The following is a 17660-nucleotide window of genomic DNA, read 5'->3' as shown; positions in this document are numbered from 1 at the left end:
TGAGAGGTTGAAGATTGGGAAGATCCCGCACCCCCCCCCACCCCACCCCCCCCCCCCCCCCGCCAAAAGCTCGCTTACTGACCTGCTGATGGCTGTTGACGGTGTCAGCTGGGACCTTCCCTAGGCTGTGGGCTGAACACCTATATCCAGCCTCTAGATAAAGGCGTCTGCAAAACATGGTGGCTTGATAACAATAAATGTCCCAAGAGAGAGTCAGCTGGAAATGGTATTGGTGTGGTTTTTTTTATTTGTTGGCTGCAGCGGGTCTTAGTTCGGCATCTGGGCTCTTAGTTGCAGCATGTGGGATCTAGCTCCTTGACCAGGGATCGAACCCAGGTTCCCTGCATTGAGAGTGCAGAGTCTTAACCACTGGACCACCAGGGAAGTCCCAGTATTGGCTTTTTGAATCTAGCCTGGGTGGTCACATGGTATCTGCTCTGCCGCAGTTGATGTGTTAGACACACACAGCCTGTGTTCAGGGAGAAGAAAGTCTGAGGCGTATCAAAGACTTTGCAAATGTATTTTTAAATGATCACAAGCTTTATCTGTAGAAGCTTGGTGAACACTGTTTTCTTCTGATCTGATTCAGGCTGAAGACACTGCACTGCCTGTTCCCATGCTTCTATATAGCACCAGAGTAAAGGGAATGATGCCTGAGACAGTGCCAGCTGGGCTGGTCATTGCCATCAATAGGTGACCCTACAGTACTAGAAACGAAGCAAAAGTGGTAGCTGTTCAGTCATGTCTGACTCTTTTCAACCTCATGGACTGTAGCCTCCTTTGTCCATGGGATTTCCCATTCAAGAATACTGGAGGGGGTTGCCATTTCCTTCTCCAGGGGATCTTCCTGACCAGGGATCAAGCCTGGGTCTCCTGCATTGCAGGCAGATTCTTTACTGTCTAAGCAACCAGGGTGGCCCAAAGTACTATGGAGGCTCCAAATATTAAAGGGGAGCTTTGGCACCCATGGGCTTCTCAGGTGGCATAGTGGTAAAGTATCTGCCTGCCAATGCAGATGACATGGGTTTGTTCCCTGGGTCAGGAAGATTGCCTGGAGTAGGAAATGGTAACCGGCTCCAGTATTCTTGCCTGGAGAATCCCATGGACAGAGGAGTCTGGCGGGCTACAGTCCATGGGGTCACAAAGAGTCAGACACGACTGAGCACACACGCTGGTACCTGTACAGTCACTCTTGGTGTTCCCTCTTTCCCAAGCGTGGGTGCAGAAGGGAATTCAGCTCTTCCAGCCTGCCCTCCCAGCTGGCTCTGGGAACAAACCACAGCCTCTTCCTGATTGGGTGGTTCTTCAGCCAATCATTGTGAGATGATACAGACCTTCTCGGCATATGTAACACAGGCAGGAAAGTAACAGGGGTCTGGAATCTCAGAGCACCAGCTGGACTTGCTTCCCTCCCTGGTTGTGAAGAGCTACGTCTGCTTGTGCTGCTCCTCCCCACTTTCCTGTGGATGGTTCTACTTCCAACCATATGTCAGCAAGGCTTGAAGTGGGCACTTTGATGCCTTTAGAAAATTTAGCTCAGATCTCCCCTGGGAAGGCAGACCTGTGCCCAACCCAGCAGTGATCTCCAGGGGCATTTCTGTCCCCTAGAAAAGCACCATTTGCTCTCCCTTAACATCTTCTCAGGGTCTAAGAGCTTCTGGTTAAGAAGCACCAACCCCTGGAATAGGACCCACCTTGGACCCTCAGCAGCTAAGGGAATTAGTTGTCAAGCAATTGATGGTGAGGCCTGGGACCATAATCACAGTGGGTTTGTAGGGGGAACCAGCCCCCGAAAAGCACCTGGACGGAGCTGGTGGGGCAGCCAGGGCTCCATTGACCTGTGGCCCAGGACTACCACCCTTCTGAGGAGGTTTCCATTGATTTGTGGCATCAAAGACAGAGGCTGTGATTGGCTATGATGCCACAGTTCTCCTCAGCGTGGAGTCCCAGGTAGGGACATCTTGCCCTGTGGGTGCCCAAAGGCCATGGGTTCCTGAGCAGGCAGAGTGGCTCTGAGACCTTTGGTGGGATCTCAGGCTATTGTGGCCCCCAAATCCATGCCTGTCCCTTCTGGCCTTGGGACCAGCCACCCACAGTACCACAGAGCTGCAATCTCCCCACCCCCACCAGACTGCTCCAGGCCCCTGGCAAGAGTGAGCCTCACCCATCCCCTCTCTGAAACTAATCTTGGCTCAAATTTGTTTGCTTGGAGCCCAAGCCACTACCTGGCTCCTTTCTCTCCATTCATTCCAGAGTTTTAAACCCTTTTATTCCTCCCAGCTGCTGCCGGGCATCTGATATCAAACCTTCAGTCCCAAGTCTTACAACTTTCAGTATTGTCAATGTCTTTCTCTCTCTGTCTCTTTTTTTTTTTTTTTGGCTATGCCAAGTGGGATCTTAGTTCCCTGACCAGGGATTGAACCCATGCCTCCTGCAGTGGGAGCACAGAATCCTAACCACTGGTCTGCCAGGCAAGTCCCAGTATTGTCAGTCTTAAAACTCCTTTGCCAGCCTCCACTCACTTGATCAGTGCCCCGTGGATACCTGTCTCAGCTGAGTCAAACCTGAATTCAGTTCTCTGCCCCGGTTTACTGTACAATGGGGGAAATGACAGTAGCTACTTGATAAAATCATATTTTGAGCTAAATGACTTAATTCACATAAAGTACCTAAAATAGTATCTGACATACAGAATGGGCTTAATAACTGTTAGATAATATTATGGCAATTTTTGATTATGTTGTTGGCTATCTCCAGATTCCAGCTTTACATTGCCAGCTCTCCATAGTCCAAGCCCACCATCCAGGTGAATTCCCTCTCCTCTGTAGCTGCTCTGCCTTAATTCCTCTCCTTCTCTGGGTGTGCATCTCTGGGTAGGTGCCTGCAGGTGTCAAAGCTGTGTTGGCTCAAATTTCAACTGAATGGAAACCCAGCAGCCCCCATGCCACCACCTCTGGCTCCTCCCAGTCTCTAGGAGCTGGGGATGCTCCTGGAAGGGCAGCCCTGAGCTCATGTGAGGATGATGTACTACGTGAGATGGTGGAAGTGACATTGCTAATGAGGGAAATCAAGTGCTCCACCCAGAGCCGGAATCTCAGGGAGGAAATGAGAGTGAAGCCTGTGAATATACAGTCCTGACCGGAGCCCTGTCAGAGATCCGTCGTGGCCGGAAAATTGAGCTGTGATTATTACAGAGAGTCAGAATGATAGCTTCAGTCATGACGCTTCAGGAACTCCATAAAGAGTGACCCAAACAATTTTGACATTAAGTGTTTAGAGAGAGAAGGATGGTTTGTAAAGGAGGGTCTTGTTATTCCCTGAAAAGCTACTATGAAGATGTCAGGCGTATGGAAATAACAGATGGGAAAGGCGTGCTGAGGTCATTACTCTGATCCCTGAGTGCTGTTATTGACAAGCACAGCCCACATGGCTGGGCAAATAGATGCGCCTGGGAGAAGGAGGGAGGTACCTAAAGAAAGAAAAGCAGAAACCAGATATTTCAGAACATCGGGGGGTGGAGAGACACTGCATTAGGACTGCAGCGTGCTTCAAAGCAAAATAAAGGAAAAAAGAAAAGTTGGGGTGAGAATGTGAGCAAGGACCTGCTCATCAAAACTTAATCAACTGACTGTTTTCATCGATGGTAACATAGTAGTTCTTTTTAATTAATTTTTATTTGTTTGTTTTTCTTTGGCTGCACTAGATCTTTGTTGCTGCATGCCAGCTTTCTCTAGTTTCGGTGAGTGGGGGCTATTCTCTGGTTGCCGTGCGTGGGCTTCTCATTGAGGTGGCTTCTTTTGTTGCAGAGCATGGGCTCTAGGCGTGTGGGCTTCAGTAGCTGTGATGCACGGGCTTAGCTGCCCTACTACATTCGGAATCTTCCAGGACCAGGGATCGGACCTGTATCCCCTGCATTGGCAGGTGGATTCTAAACCATGGAACCACCACCACGGAAGTCCTAACATAGTAGTTCTTGATGTTGGGGGCAACACTTTGAGAACTGTGGCCTTTCTTTCTTAAAAAAATGCCTTTATTTATGCACAATCAATTTTTGGTAAACAGTATGAGAATCATCACTGGGCTTCCCAGTAGTGACTCAAACAATAGTTTCTTCTTTAATGGAAAGAGGTACGGAGATGACCAACATTCAGACCCTGGACTTCTTTACCCAGCAGATCTCTAAGGATGTCATGGATGCAGGCCCTTATGGTCTTGCGGACATGTCTCGGTCTCAGACTCTGAGTCGAGTTTTTTCTTGATAAGCTGTGCTGGTGGGGTTAGAGGCTTCCTGGAATCCTCTTGCTTGAGCACTTGACTCAAATCAGGCTAAATGTCCTCTTTAGTTCTTGCCTGAGCTCCATGGATCAATGGGGGTAGTATTAGAGTTCGGGGGAGGAGAATTTTTTATTGGGACAAGACTGTCCCACAAACTGCATGATGTTTTATATCTTGGCCTCTAAGTGCTAACCACAAATAGGAATCACTTCCCAGTCATGGTGGCCACCTTCCACCCCCTTTAAAATGCCATTTAAGAGCCTGCAGGGTATATAACTGGAAAAGCTGTTTCAGAGATTGGAATTTAGAGATAAACAGCCAGTGGGTGGAAGGCATGGGGTCTGAGCACATTTATCCATTCAGAGCTTCTAATAGGAAACTGTAATACTACATGAGTCTCCCAGATTTGGGCACTTTTAGGCGAGTTTAGGCACTGTTTTGGCACAGTCTCTGAAAAGTAAGCTAAGAAAATCTACATGAAGGGTGTTGCTATGTATTAATATTTTAAACATTTATTTATTTAAATATTTGGCTGCATCCGGTCTTAGTTGCAGTGTTCAGGGTCTTTTGTTGCAGAGCAAGGACTCTTGACTGTGGTGTGTGGGCTCAGCAGCTGTGATGCATGGGTGCTGAGCGTCCAGGTTTCAGTAGTCGTGGCACGTGGGCTCTCCAGTTGTGATGCACAGGCTCCAGAAAACGCGGGCTCAGTATTTGCAGCACGACAGGCTCAGTAGTTGTAGCGAGCAGGGCTTAGTTGCTCCACGGCATGTGGGATCTTCATTCCCTGCATTGCAAGGCAGATTCTTAACCACTGGACCACCAGGGAAGTCCCAATGGGTATTCATATTGACTTAAGTGGCAGAACCTGGACTCAGTTCCCTTGTTCTTGGTTCAGGGTTCTTTCAAGAACACTGTCAGTATCTGTCAGTCCTTGGTTCCGTGGCCAGGGAAGTAAAGAAATTATATTCAGGAATCCCTTAACCAAAAGGGCAGGTGACCTTATGATTTAAACATTCTAAGAGAGAAATTTCAGTTCATCGCTCATTTGTCCTTCACCAGGACTGGGGTGTCCTGGAGCAATGCTAAATGAATGTTCAGCGGTGTCTACAAGATGACATACGTATGCTGAAAGGTAGGCATTAAAGGCTTTTGACAGCATTAGAAGAGGGTCACACAGCCTCCCAAGAGTGATAAGAGCAGGAACAAATGTGAACCAAAGATCAAACGCCAGCCTGCTACACAAGAAAAGGCTGGGACAGGACCCGGAGCAGCCTCAGAGGGGAAGCGGATGAAGATCAGTGCTCTGAAAAGGAGCATGACTGATCTCCAGGATAAACAGATGGACTGATCACAGCCTCATTTTGATGCTACTTTGAGATGACGGCCACTAGGGTTTTGGTTTCTCTTCTAGAAGCAGTTCGTAGCTTTGCCAGTATATAAATAGAGAGTCCTGAGACTTCCAGCGTGGAGGGACATAAAAGACTTGCTAGCCCAGCTTCATGACTTTATCAGAAAAAACCCAAAGCGCAGAGAGGTCAATTAATTTGCCTAAGGTGACACAGGTAAGTTAGTAACAGAACAGGCTGGGAAGTCGGATCTCTTTCACTCAATTGTTTGTTTGTTCTATAGACACTGAACGCTTTCCATACGCTGTCCCTGGGCTTGAACCCAGTGGACTATGGAGTTGGGTGGGGCCACACTGCTTGTTTTCTTGAGGTTCTCAATCAACTGGGCCAGAGAGACCCATGAGCAGATAATGAGAGGACAGTAAGTCTAGTATCAAAGCATTTCCACGATGCTAAATGTTAGGTATAAAATGCGGAGAGCCACTGGCTACTCCCGGGGTTTTTAAGAACTGGTGGAGGTCTTGTCCTATACGCTGGCATCTACACAAGATCGACCCTGGACGAGAGCGGCATCTTTAATCACTCGTGTGTTTTCAAATTGATGGTCGCAGGCAGGTGAAACCTTAGCCGGGGTGATCAGCAGGAACATGCAGATGGGATTCCCCACATGGCCTGGGCTTCCTCACAGCGTGGTGGCTGGGTTCCCAGGGTGGGCATGGAGTCAGGTGGAAGCCATAGGGCCTTTATCACCTCGTCTTTGATGAGTGGTGTCACTCCCCCTGCATTTTGCTCGTCAGAGCAGTCGCAAGGGCTCATCTGATTTTAAGGTGAGGAGAGACAGACTCCGTTTCCAGAGGGGGGCGTGACACAATTCTGGAACAGTATTTGGGACCAAATATATTGCTGTGGCAAATTTTGAAAAAAAATCCATTCTGTTACAGTATTATACTTTAATAAAAAGTTTTTTTTTAAAACAACAACAACAGCAAATTTAGGTACAATAAAATTGGGAGAAAAAAATGCCCAGCTAGTTTGAGAGAAATGGTGTTGTTGTTCAGTCGCCCGGTCCTGTCCGACTCTTTGTGACCCCATGGACTGCAGCACATCAGGCCTCCCTCTCGCTCAGCATCTCCTGGAGTTTGCCCAAGTTCGTGTTCATTGCATCAGTGATGCCATCCAGGCATCTCATCCTCTGAGGCCCTCTTCTCCTTCTGCCCTCAATCTTTCCCAGCATCAGGGACAATGAGTCATCTCTTCGCATCAGATGACCAAAATACTGGACCAGCATCAGTCCTTCCAGTGAGTTTTCAGGGTTGATCTCCCTTAAGTTTGACTGGTTTGGTCTCCTTGCTGTATAAGCCAAGGTAAATTACAAACCAGGTCACCATCAAGAGGCCTAAAGGCATATCCCATATCTTAACCCACTCTCGATTTTCTAAACAATTTTTCTATCATTGTGAAAATATTTGACTTGCAACCATCTAATGTAGGCGAAAAAAAAATAAACAGAAAAGGCGTCAGCAGCCCACATTGTGTGGTGGGCAGGTTATTACACGGGGCTGGTTGAGGCTTGTGTATTTATTCCCAGTCATTTGTAATCATAACGGAAAAAAAGAACATTATCTACAAAATAGGAGGTTGCAGTGTGCAGGAAATGGAGCGTGAAAAGGATTTGTGCTGTGATGTAGAGATTAGGAAGAACAAGCCATGTGAATTAATAAATGGGATGCAAATACAGTACATTCAAGTGTAACTTCTGTGCAACTTCAAAGGATTTGTTACGTGAAGAAATACAAATTCTCTGCAGCAGTATTAAATACTGACTCCCCGCCCCCACCCCCTCCCCAGAATGGAGCATGATTCCTTTGGAATGATTTGAAAAGCTTTCCAGTTCCAAGGCAATACCAGAGAGCACCCCTGATGAAACATTCTGACGTTCTTTCTCCAGCCATCACTTTCTCTCGTGACTCTAGGTCACACTCAAGTGTACATTTGTCCCTCTTTACCCCAAGACGTCAGGCTTCCCAGGTGGGCTCAGTGGTAAAGAATCCGCCTGCTAATGCAGGAGACGCAAGAGATGTGACTTCGATCCCTGAGTCGGGAAGATCCCCTGGAGTAGGAAATGGCAACCCTCTCCAGTATTCTTGCCTGGAAAATCCCATGGACAGAGAAGTTGGTGGAATACAGTACACGGGGTCGCGAAGAGTAGGACATGGATGAGCACACACACATCCCGTGAGGTCACCTGAAATCATCCATCTAGGCATTTTAGCTTAAAACGTCTGGCCCTTCATCCCTGTTCTCAGAAATTTTCTCTGCTTCTCTTAGCTTCATTGCCAGCTTATCTGGGCTTCAGGCACACAGCATCTTACCTCCTGACTCTCTCTCCATTTCATCACTTATGTCCTGCCTCAACTCAGCCCTTGAACTTGAAAGCAGATTTAGTTTTCTCCAGTTTGTCTGTCTTAAACATGAGTCTCTTTTGTCCTAGGCTTTCTTTCCCTGGCTACTCTAAATAATGATTCCATCTCTTTGGGGTCTGGTACTTGAATCCCAGCCTAATATCTGTCTGAGCGGTCAACAGCTCTAATATGGGAAAGGAGACACCATCTGGGTTAACAACTGTCAGAACAGATGGTGGGTAGGGTGCCGAACATGGCTCAAACAGTGTGGCGGCCATGCAGGATAACTGCCCACCGGCATGTTCACCCGCACTCCAGAATATTGCTAAGGATTAAAAAAAAAAAAAAATTGAGAGACTTCCCTGGAGGTCCAGTGGTTAAGACTCTGAGCTTCCAATGCAGAGAGTGTGGGTTCAATCCCTAGTCAGGGAACTAAGATCCCACATGCCACACGGTATGGCCAAAAGATTTAAAAAAAAAATGAAAATGAATTTTAATGATTTTCAGAAAAGAGTGGGATGCAGACCCTCAAGGACACTATATGTCCCCTCAAGCTTGGGCCCAGATCCTAACCCAGTTCCTCTTCCCAAGAGATAAGCCTCCTTCTACCTGAACACAGGTGTTGAGTCAGGTCTGATTTTGTATATTCACCGCAACATCCGCAATTGCCAGTTTCTGGATTATCAATTTGTATTTCTTAAATGAATGAAAAGTGACCTCGTTTATCATTAACTTATTCAGATTCCCAAACTGGCTATGCAGAAACAAGTAAGGGTTGCCAAAATGGATTGATATTTTGAGTGTATTTCTTTTTTCAGCGGTGACTCGAGACAACCATTTGGTACCATCAGCGTGAATGGCAATCATGCAGGGTTTCCCAAGGGTGGAGTGGTCAGGCACATCCGCACGCCATCCAGACTGAGTCCATCTGTGTCCATCACCTTCACTGCCACCACCGGTAGCACCTCCTTCTTCTCTGCAAAGGAATTCAGCAATATTTATGGTTACACTGAGTGAAAGATATTTTCTAGTTTCTCTAAGACAGCTGTTTTCTTAAGATCCAGAGCATGGTGAATCCTCAGAGTGGCCCTATCCCAGGATGAGCACACCCAAGCTCAGAATAAGTCTCTTCTGTGAGTGAAAAGCAAGCATTTGCCCTTGACTTCTCTCTTCCTTCTCTGGGAGGAGGTCAGTACAGTATTTTCTCACCAGCTCTGCATCCATTGCTTCTCTGTGAGTAGACCTCTTTTGAGGAAGAGCTTTTTCACTTCAAAACCATAGAGGTATATTTGACAACAGGGTTAAGGATGGCTCTTCAATGGGTCCATAATAAAGCACTGTTATTGCATGTCAATTAAAAAATCTGACACCCAACATTGTTATCTTTGAGTTCTTGGGGAAATTTTGAGAGGCCATATCTGCAAACACAGTCCAAAGTCTTTGGAAGGAATCACAGTTTAATTAATTCCTCAGATATTTACTGAGATTGTGGAAAAGGTGAGGCACTTGGGGTCTCACTCCTGTCTTGCTCAGTTGTGCAGGGAACATCAAGACATCTACCTGGTAAGGATGAGGATTAAACAGATGACAAAGAGAACGTGCCTGGTGCAGAATAAGGGCTCAGGAATGGCCAAGGTCTTCTTGGAGCGTCAAGAAGATTCCAGTCTAGCAAAGAGACTAAAAATAAGCTGTACCATAAGACAAAATATGGTAAAACTGTAGCAGAGGGCTAAACACTGCATCCTGAGAGATCAGAGGTAAGGCTGCTGCATCCTGAGAGATCAGAGGAAAGGCAGGCTCCTGCTGATCAGAGACCCCTTTGTGGTTTGGGCATCGTTTGCCCTGCGTGTTGATGAATGGTGACATTTCCACAGGTGGGCACGTGGGTGGCTCATGTGTACAAGATTCCAGACTGCATACATGAAACAGGAGTTTCAACAGGAGTCTGCTGATAACCCGAGCTACCTGGGCATGCCACGGAGCGTGGAATTTATTGCACTCTAAGCACTAAGGAGTTTCTGTGTGAAATTTATCTCAAGAGAGAAAGAAATGAGGCATGGCCGGCCTCCAAAACCCAAATGGAGCAATGGTGTGATCACAGCCGTATGCTAAGGAAGAACCATCTGCATCAACTATAAGGCATCGCTGGGGGAGAGACTGAGGGTTAGGAAGGTGGCTAGGAAGCCATCAAGAAACAGCAGGTCAGGGGTAGTGAGGACTTCAGCTGGAGCTGCAGCCAAGGAACTTGGAGACAGCCAGTAGGTGGCGCGAGTGGTAAAGAACCTGCCTGCCAATGCAGGAGACATAAGAGATGCAGGTTCAATCCCTGGGTCAGGAAGATCCCCTGGAGGAGGGCATGTTTTTCCACTTAAGCATTCTTGCCTGGAGAATCTCAAGGACAGAGGAGCCTGGCAGGCTACAGTCCACTGGGGTCGCAAAGAGCTGGACACGACCGAAGTGACTTAGCACATAGCACAGCACTAGCTGCTGCAGAATTTCTGTGTAGAAGGAGCTTGGGGGTGGCAGGCCTCTTGGAGGAGAGCAGGTGACTCTCCGTCAGCTTCTTTCTGTGCTACCTCAAGTCCTGAGACAGTGGAGACTTAGAAAGGGAAGGGCCAGAATTCCCGAGTCGTTGCCTAAAGTGGACTGCCTTTGAGAGTTGACAATGGTCAGTAAACTTTGAGTGAATAGAAAATAGAACCTTGATTTGGTAAGCCTCTGAGATGTGGAGGCTTGTTTGCTACTGTTGCCAAGGTGTGCTCATCCTGATGGGTGCACTCTAAGAAGACAATAGATGATGAAAGCCAAGAGGCGAGGGAGAGAACCCTGGAGTACAGAGGGAAAACTTAGAATAAGCTAGGGAACTGAAAGCTAAGAAGGTTCAGATAAATGGGAAGAAGGAGGGCATGTGAGTAATAGGAATGGTGGGGCAAAGACACAGAGATGGTAATACAGTTAGTGTTCGCTCTGCATAAGCAGGCTGGAACTGTGGTTGAGTATTACGGAGCCTCGCATGAAGGTGTTTATATTAAAAATCTAGACAACAGCGCCTCTATTTTTCCAGTTGCTGACTTGCTCCATCTCCAGACTTCTACATTCAAAATCCTTATTTTTTAACCTAGTTTGTCTTGTAGCAGCATAAAGTCTTCTTGTTCTTAGAATAATAGAAAAAAACACAAAAACACAGTTGCTCACTATCACCCATAAAATATTGCTTCATTAACTTGAAGACTGTAATTAACTACATATCAGCCTTCTGGCTCCAGGCAAATATCCATAATTCCTTTAGTCTTTCCTCACAGTCTGCTTCTAACCTGTTAATCATTTTGCTTGCCCTCTTGCCATCATCCGTAGAAGGAAAAAAAAACCCTTTAAATAGAAGCTAATCACCCATTGCACATTATAAATGCCCCCACATTAAACTGAACTAGATACACATAAGCACATAAACACACACACAGGTGTGTGTGTGTGTGTGTGTGTGTGTGTGTGTGTGTGTGTGTGTGCCTGTGTGCACAAGTATATAAACAGAATTAAAAAAAAAACAACTATAGATGAATAGTCTAGATGAGCAGGAAAAAAATTTATTTCACGAAAGATTTAGCCTGTGATCATTTCCGATAACAAACTCCCCTCTGTGCCTTTAAAAATGAGATTTAATTTATCCTCCTCTAAAAATGCTTACAGTTGTTTATTTTACCAAGGTGCTGGCTGCAGATGCAAGTCTGTTTGTGCAAAGAGTTTCCTGCCCCCTGAAAGCAATTATAAAAAACATAATTGTAGCCAAACAGACAAACAAAAATATGGGAGAGACAGAAGAGGGGGCCTAACCCTTAATTTGCTAAGCGAGGAGGAGGATGAGGGGTGATCTGATGGCCTCAAGGAGAGAAAGATGGATGACTCACCAAGGGGGAGGCAGGTGGAAAGGAAGACGGGGACTTACCTATAAGCCTGTGCGGTGCTGTGCTAAGTAGCTCAGTCGTGTCCGGCTCTTTTGACCTCATGGGCTGTAGCCTGCCAGGCTCCTCTGTCCATGAGGATCCTCCAGGCAAGAATACTGGAATGGGTTGCCATGCCCTCCTCCAGGGGATCTTCCTGACCCAGGGATCGAACCAGGGTCTCCTACATTGCAGGCAGGTTCTTTACCATCTGAGCCACACAAGCCCTTTCTAGTGGTTCCTTGTATCAAATAAACTGGGTGCCCACACCCCAAACAAAGTGGACACATCAGTAGTCACCGAGTGGCCCATACAATTCCTTTCAAGATTGGAACCAGTGATATTTTAAAATATGACTATTTAACCAAAACTTTCCAATTATCTGGTGCATTGCTCTGTGTACATGCAAGAACCAAGATGCTTATTATGTTTGAGCATCTACATCTGTCTTTGTAGAGATAAATTTTTAAAAAATATTTATTTATTTTGGCTGTGCTGAGTTGTAGTTTCAGCATGTGGGATCTTTCTACTTCGGTGCAGCATTTGAACTTGTAGTTGCGGCATGTGGGATCTAGTTCCCTGACCAGGGATCGAACCCAAGCCCCCTGTGTTGGGAGCTTGGAGTCTTAGCCACTGGACCAGCAGGGACGTCCCTGTAGAGATCATTTTTGCTTTTGCTGCCCTGATATTCCTGAAGGCAGAGGTCAACCATTCTGGTGAATCCACGATGCACAGAGAGGTAGTAAGGTTGAGTGAAAAAGGCAAGGCCATCCACGCTTCAACCACACATACGTGTAGCCTGAGGCTCACGTGATTATGTATTCCTCTCCTTTGTGCTTATTAAGTAATTACTACGTAAATTATTAGGACAATGTAATATGCATGACTTTAAGGAATGACAAATGGTAGCTAACTTTCTTAATTTGTTGCCATAGTTACACTTCTAGAAATTCTAAACTGTTCCCCTTCTCATGTGTAAATGCCTGCCACCCAGCTATTTGTTTAGCTTTGATGGGTTAGACTCTGAGTATAACTGAAAGTGGGGTCTGACTGCTCACTGCTCAAAAGCCAATGAAGAGGCCAGGTGGGTGGAAAAAGGAAAAGCTGCTTTATTTTGGATGCGGGCAATGGGGAGGGGTTTGGTAGGCTGCCCGTCCAAAGGCCAGTTCCCTCCCACCTCCACCCCCACCCCTGCACTGACAATCAGGGAACAAGAGTTTTTTTTTATAGGCTGAAGGTGAGGGCTCCAAGCAGAAACAGCACAGTCAGTTCTGATAGTCCTCTTGAAACTGGTCATCAGTGGTCTGACCAGTGTCGTCTTGATAGCAATTAATCTTCAGTTCCAGGGTCGATTTGTTCCCATTTCTTTGAGGCCAATTTTTGGAATTGTGGCAGCTTATGTCATGGCTACAGTCAGTCATCATGTAGGTAACTTCTTTCACATGGTGGGGGCTTCAGTATCTATAAGACAGCTCACAGGGTATGGCTCAGAATATTCTCTGTAGCCCTTGATGCTCAGTTTCTAAGTCATGTCCGACTCTTCACGACCCCATGGACTGTAGCCCACCAGGCTCCTCTGTCCATGGGATTTTCCAGGCAAGGATGCTGGAGTGGTTTGCCATTTTCTACTCCAAGGGATCTTCCAGAGCCAGGGATCAAACCCGTATCTCTTGCATCTCCTGCATCAGCAGTGGATTCTTTACCGCTAGCATCACCTGGGAAGCCCTTGAGAAGGAGCTGAAGGTCTTTGGGCCCAAGGCCTCTATTATTATTATTTGGTCTCCTTTGATTATTTTCCTGTTTCTGCACATTCCCACTTTTCTGATGAAACTTATTCTTTGGCTAAAGTTTGTCCACAGACAAAAGCCAGGCAGAGGGCAGAGAGGACGAGGACCACAGTCCTGCTCTGTTTCATACGTGCCTGGCAGTAAAGTGACTTCCAGTCCAGTATGGCAAGTCTGCTTGGACTTCTCCTTCAAGGTCCAGCACAGATCCCAGTCAAATCCAGGGTCTGAGTAGCCTCAGTCACAGGGCGAGAAGAGTTGAGAAGCAAACTAGGGCTGGGCAGCCCATCTTTATCCAGCACGACCTTCCTTCCTTTTGGACACCCTGTTGGCATTTATCAGCCAAAGCAAGGGACTAAGGACACCCACATGACCTAAAGAAAGACCATGAGCTTTCTAAAGACTCTATCACAGTGGATCAGGTCTTAGGAAAATGAGTGAATATCCTCTCTTGTTTTCCCCCAAACGTTAAAGAATATGTTGGTCATATCTTTGCGATAGGCAGAGACCTGCTGGAAGACAAGAGAATGTACTAGAATGGAGCTTTCTGACACCTGTGGATGGGCAGACCAATTTTATCACCACACTGCTTGTCCACCCCACCTTTAAAGGATGGGCAAAGGCATATGGGGCATGTTGGGACAGATGCAAACAAATGGCAAACAACAAACAAAAGCATGAATGAGGAAAGTACAGTGAAATAGCAGAACTCAAGGTAAAAGGCACTACAAACAGTAGAGTTCACGGCAAAATATGTTAGATAATAAAAAGGGGCATTTCACTTTGATAATAGGTATAAAATTCAACAGCATCAAAGTGTATAAAAAAAAGACAGCCATAAGAAAAAGTGGAAAAAGGGGACTTCCCTCGGAGTGGCTAAGACTCCAAGCTCCCAAAAAAGGAAATCTGGGTTCGATTCCTGTTCAGGCATTCAGATCCCATATGCCGAAAGAATCTGCACACCACAATTAAGACCTAGCGCAGCCAAATAAGTAAATAAAAAGAAATATTTAAAAAAATCCTGTTGTATTAGGGGGGGAAAAATAACCAGCAAATGATTAGTGTGGGAGAAAACACAGTTCCTTAAGTGTCTCTGTGTTTTAATGATTAAACATTTGAATAGTACAATAATTACAGACGGATTAAATGATATCTATAATATATCCATCTCTCTACTGTCACATCTCTATGCTGCTATAGACCTTTTCGATCTACAGAGAATCCACCTCCTTCCTAATCATCTTTGAAAGAATTGGCCATCTACCAGGCCTTGAGGAAAACTAATAAATTTCAAAAAGCAGAAATTGCAGGGTTCCTATTTCTGATCACAAAGCAAATAATAATTGTAATGATTACAAATGCTTAAAATACCCACTTACTTGGAAATTAAAACAAAAACTGTAATAAGTTTTTGAGTCAAAGAGGAAATCACAACCATAATTACGGGCCATTAAAAAAAATAATGATGACAGAACAATGCGTAGCAAGTCGGACGGAATGCCGCTAAAGTGGAAGCCAGCGTCTAAATGTGCACTTGTGCACACTTAAATTTCTAAACAAGAAAGACTGTAAATAAACAAACTCATGTTGCAACTCGAGAAATGTAAAAATGTCCAACTGGAGAAATCAGAAAGTCACTTTCTAGGCAAGGAGGCTTGGGGGAGCCTTGGACTAGAATTTATCTGTTCTTCCAAACAGGCCCGCTGTGTCTGCAAAGCTGAGGGTGGGCAGTGACAGGTTATTTATATAAAACCTGTTCTTTATGCTTGCCCATCAAAGCCCTGCTTTTCTCCCAGCTTCTTCATTCAACTAGAACTTTCTTCCTGCTTCCCTTCTGCATGTATTTGGGACTTGCCATTCTGAGTTATGATTATTCAGAGGGGGTTTCCAATCTGACTAACTGCCCAGTGTGTACATACTCGCCTTCTGCAACAGTCTATAATTACAATTAATAGCAGACACCCATTCCAGGCACAATTAATTCAAGCAAAGAGGCACATCTAGCTGATGAGCTTTTCTTAAGATGACAAATGGATTTAAGTGGAATAATGCTTGTACAGTGCAGGGCCTAGCTGGCATGCTCCAAATGCTTAATAAATATTAACCATTAGACCATTTTATTTCATTACATATTTTTTGTGTATAGAAAAACTATAAAGCTATTATAATGAATAATAGAGTTCAGTAAAGTGACTGAATAAAAGGCAAATAAACACACATAGATATATTTGCTACATTCTATTAATATGTTTAAAGATATAGTGAGAAAAACTTATTCAGGAAAAGTTACAAAAATGAAACAAAACAGAATAAAGCAAAGCAATAACCAGTAACAAATAAGCCAAAATGTGCCAGGCCTATATGTGGGGAAACATGAAGCTTTACTCAAAAAATATTAATGAATTATGGAGAGATAATACTGATATATTGTTGATCAGAAGAGTGCATATTTTAAAAGTGTAAAGCATTCTCAACTTAAGGCATATTTAGGGGGCTCAAATGATAAAGAATATGCCTGCAATGCGGGATATTTGGGTTTGATTTCTGGGTGGAGACATGTTCATACACTAAAAAATCAAGTTTTTAATGACTACCTGGGCTTCCCCAGTGGTTCAGTGGTAAAGAATTCACCTGCCAATGCGGGAGACCCAGGTTTGATCCCTGGGTCAGGAAGATCCCCTAGAGAAGGGAATGACAACCCACTCCAGTATCCTTGGAGCCTGGCAGGATAGAGTCCATGGGGTCTCAAAGATTCAGACAAGACCTAACGACTAAACAACAAAAATTACTGTTTAGTGATATAGGAAGGGGTTCACAATGAAAGTGCAGGACAGAAACAGAACAGAAAACGGCAAACGAGGATTCATCCAGATCACACACCTGCACACAAGTGTACATGCATGCATTCACAAGTGCACATCGGAACACCCAATAAACACACGGAAAGTGCGAAAGGGAAATATCAGAATGTTTAGAATGGTTTATTGCTCTGGGGCAGTGATTTGCAATTTCTTCTTTGCACTTTTTGTTGTTGTTCAGTCACTCAGTCATGTCCAACTTTTTGCAACCCCATGGACTGAAGAACGCTTGGCTTCCCCATCGTTCATCATCTACCGGAGCTTGCTCAAACTCATGTCTACTGAGTCGGTGATGTCATCCAACCATCTCATCCTTTGCCGTCCCCTTCTTCTCCCGCCTTCAATCTTTCCCAGCATCAGGGCTTTTTTCTAATGAGTCGGTTCTTTGCATCAGGTGGCCTAAGTATTGGGAGCTTCAGCTTTTTAGTACACTGCTAATGTTGGACAATGAGAATGGCCACCTTCATAATCAAAAGGAGAAGCGAGCTTTCTTTTTATTTTTAATTGATATATAGTTGATGCACAGTAAGTTACAGGGGTACAATATCGTGGTTCACACTTGTTAAAGGTTATACTCCATTTATAGTTATTATCAGGGCTTCCCTGGTAGCGCTAGTGGTAAAGAACCTGCCTGCCAATGCAGGAGATGCAAGAGACGTGGGTTTGATCCCTGAGACAGATCTCTTGGAGGAGGAAATGGCAACCTGCTCCAGTATTCTTGCCTGGAAAATTCCCTGGGCAGAGGGGCCTGGCTGGCTGCAGTCCATGGAGCTGCAAAGAGTCAGACACAACTGAGTGACTGAACACATGTTATTATCAAATATTGGCTATATTCCCCGTGTTATACAGTATATCCCTGTAGATTATTTTATACATAATAGTTTATACTTCTTAATCCCCTACTCCTATCATGCCCCACCGCTCCCCTCCCCCACTGGTAACCACTAGTTGGTTCTCTATATCTGTGAGTTTAAATGCATGAAGAGTGAGCAAAGAAGATCGCAAAATGGAGGGGTCAGATTAAGCATAAAATTAATTAAAAAAAACAGATTCAAAC

At 45.2% G+C, this 17660-nt stretch overlaps 1 non-coding gene across 1 annotated transcript; it reads right to left on the bottom strand.

The window, feature by feature from the left end:
* Nucleotides 1-311: 311 nt before the first annotated feature.
* On the bottom strand, nucleotides 312-384 carry TRNAE-CUC (transfer RNA glutamic acid (anticodon CUC)). The gene has a single exon. It is a non-coding gene; the product is annotated as a tRNA-Glu (tRNA).
* Nucleotides 385-17660: the final 17276 nt, after the last annotated feature.

The sequence above is a fragment of the Bubalus kerabau genome, chromosome 23 (genome assembly GCF_029407905.1).
Source record: "Bubalus kerabau isolate K-KA32 ecotype Philippines breed swamp buffalo chromosome 23, PCC_UOA_SB_1v2, whole genome shotgun sequence".
Lineage (NCBI taxonomy): Eukaryota > Metazoa > Chordata > Mammalia > Artiodactyla > Bovidae > Bubalus > Bubalus kerabau.
This window is presented reverse-complemented; position numbering and strand designations above follow the sequence as displayed.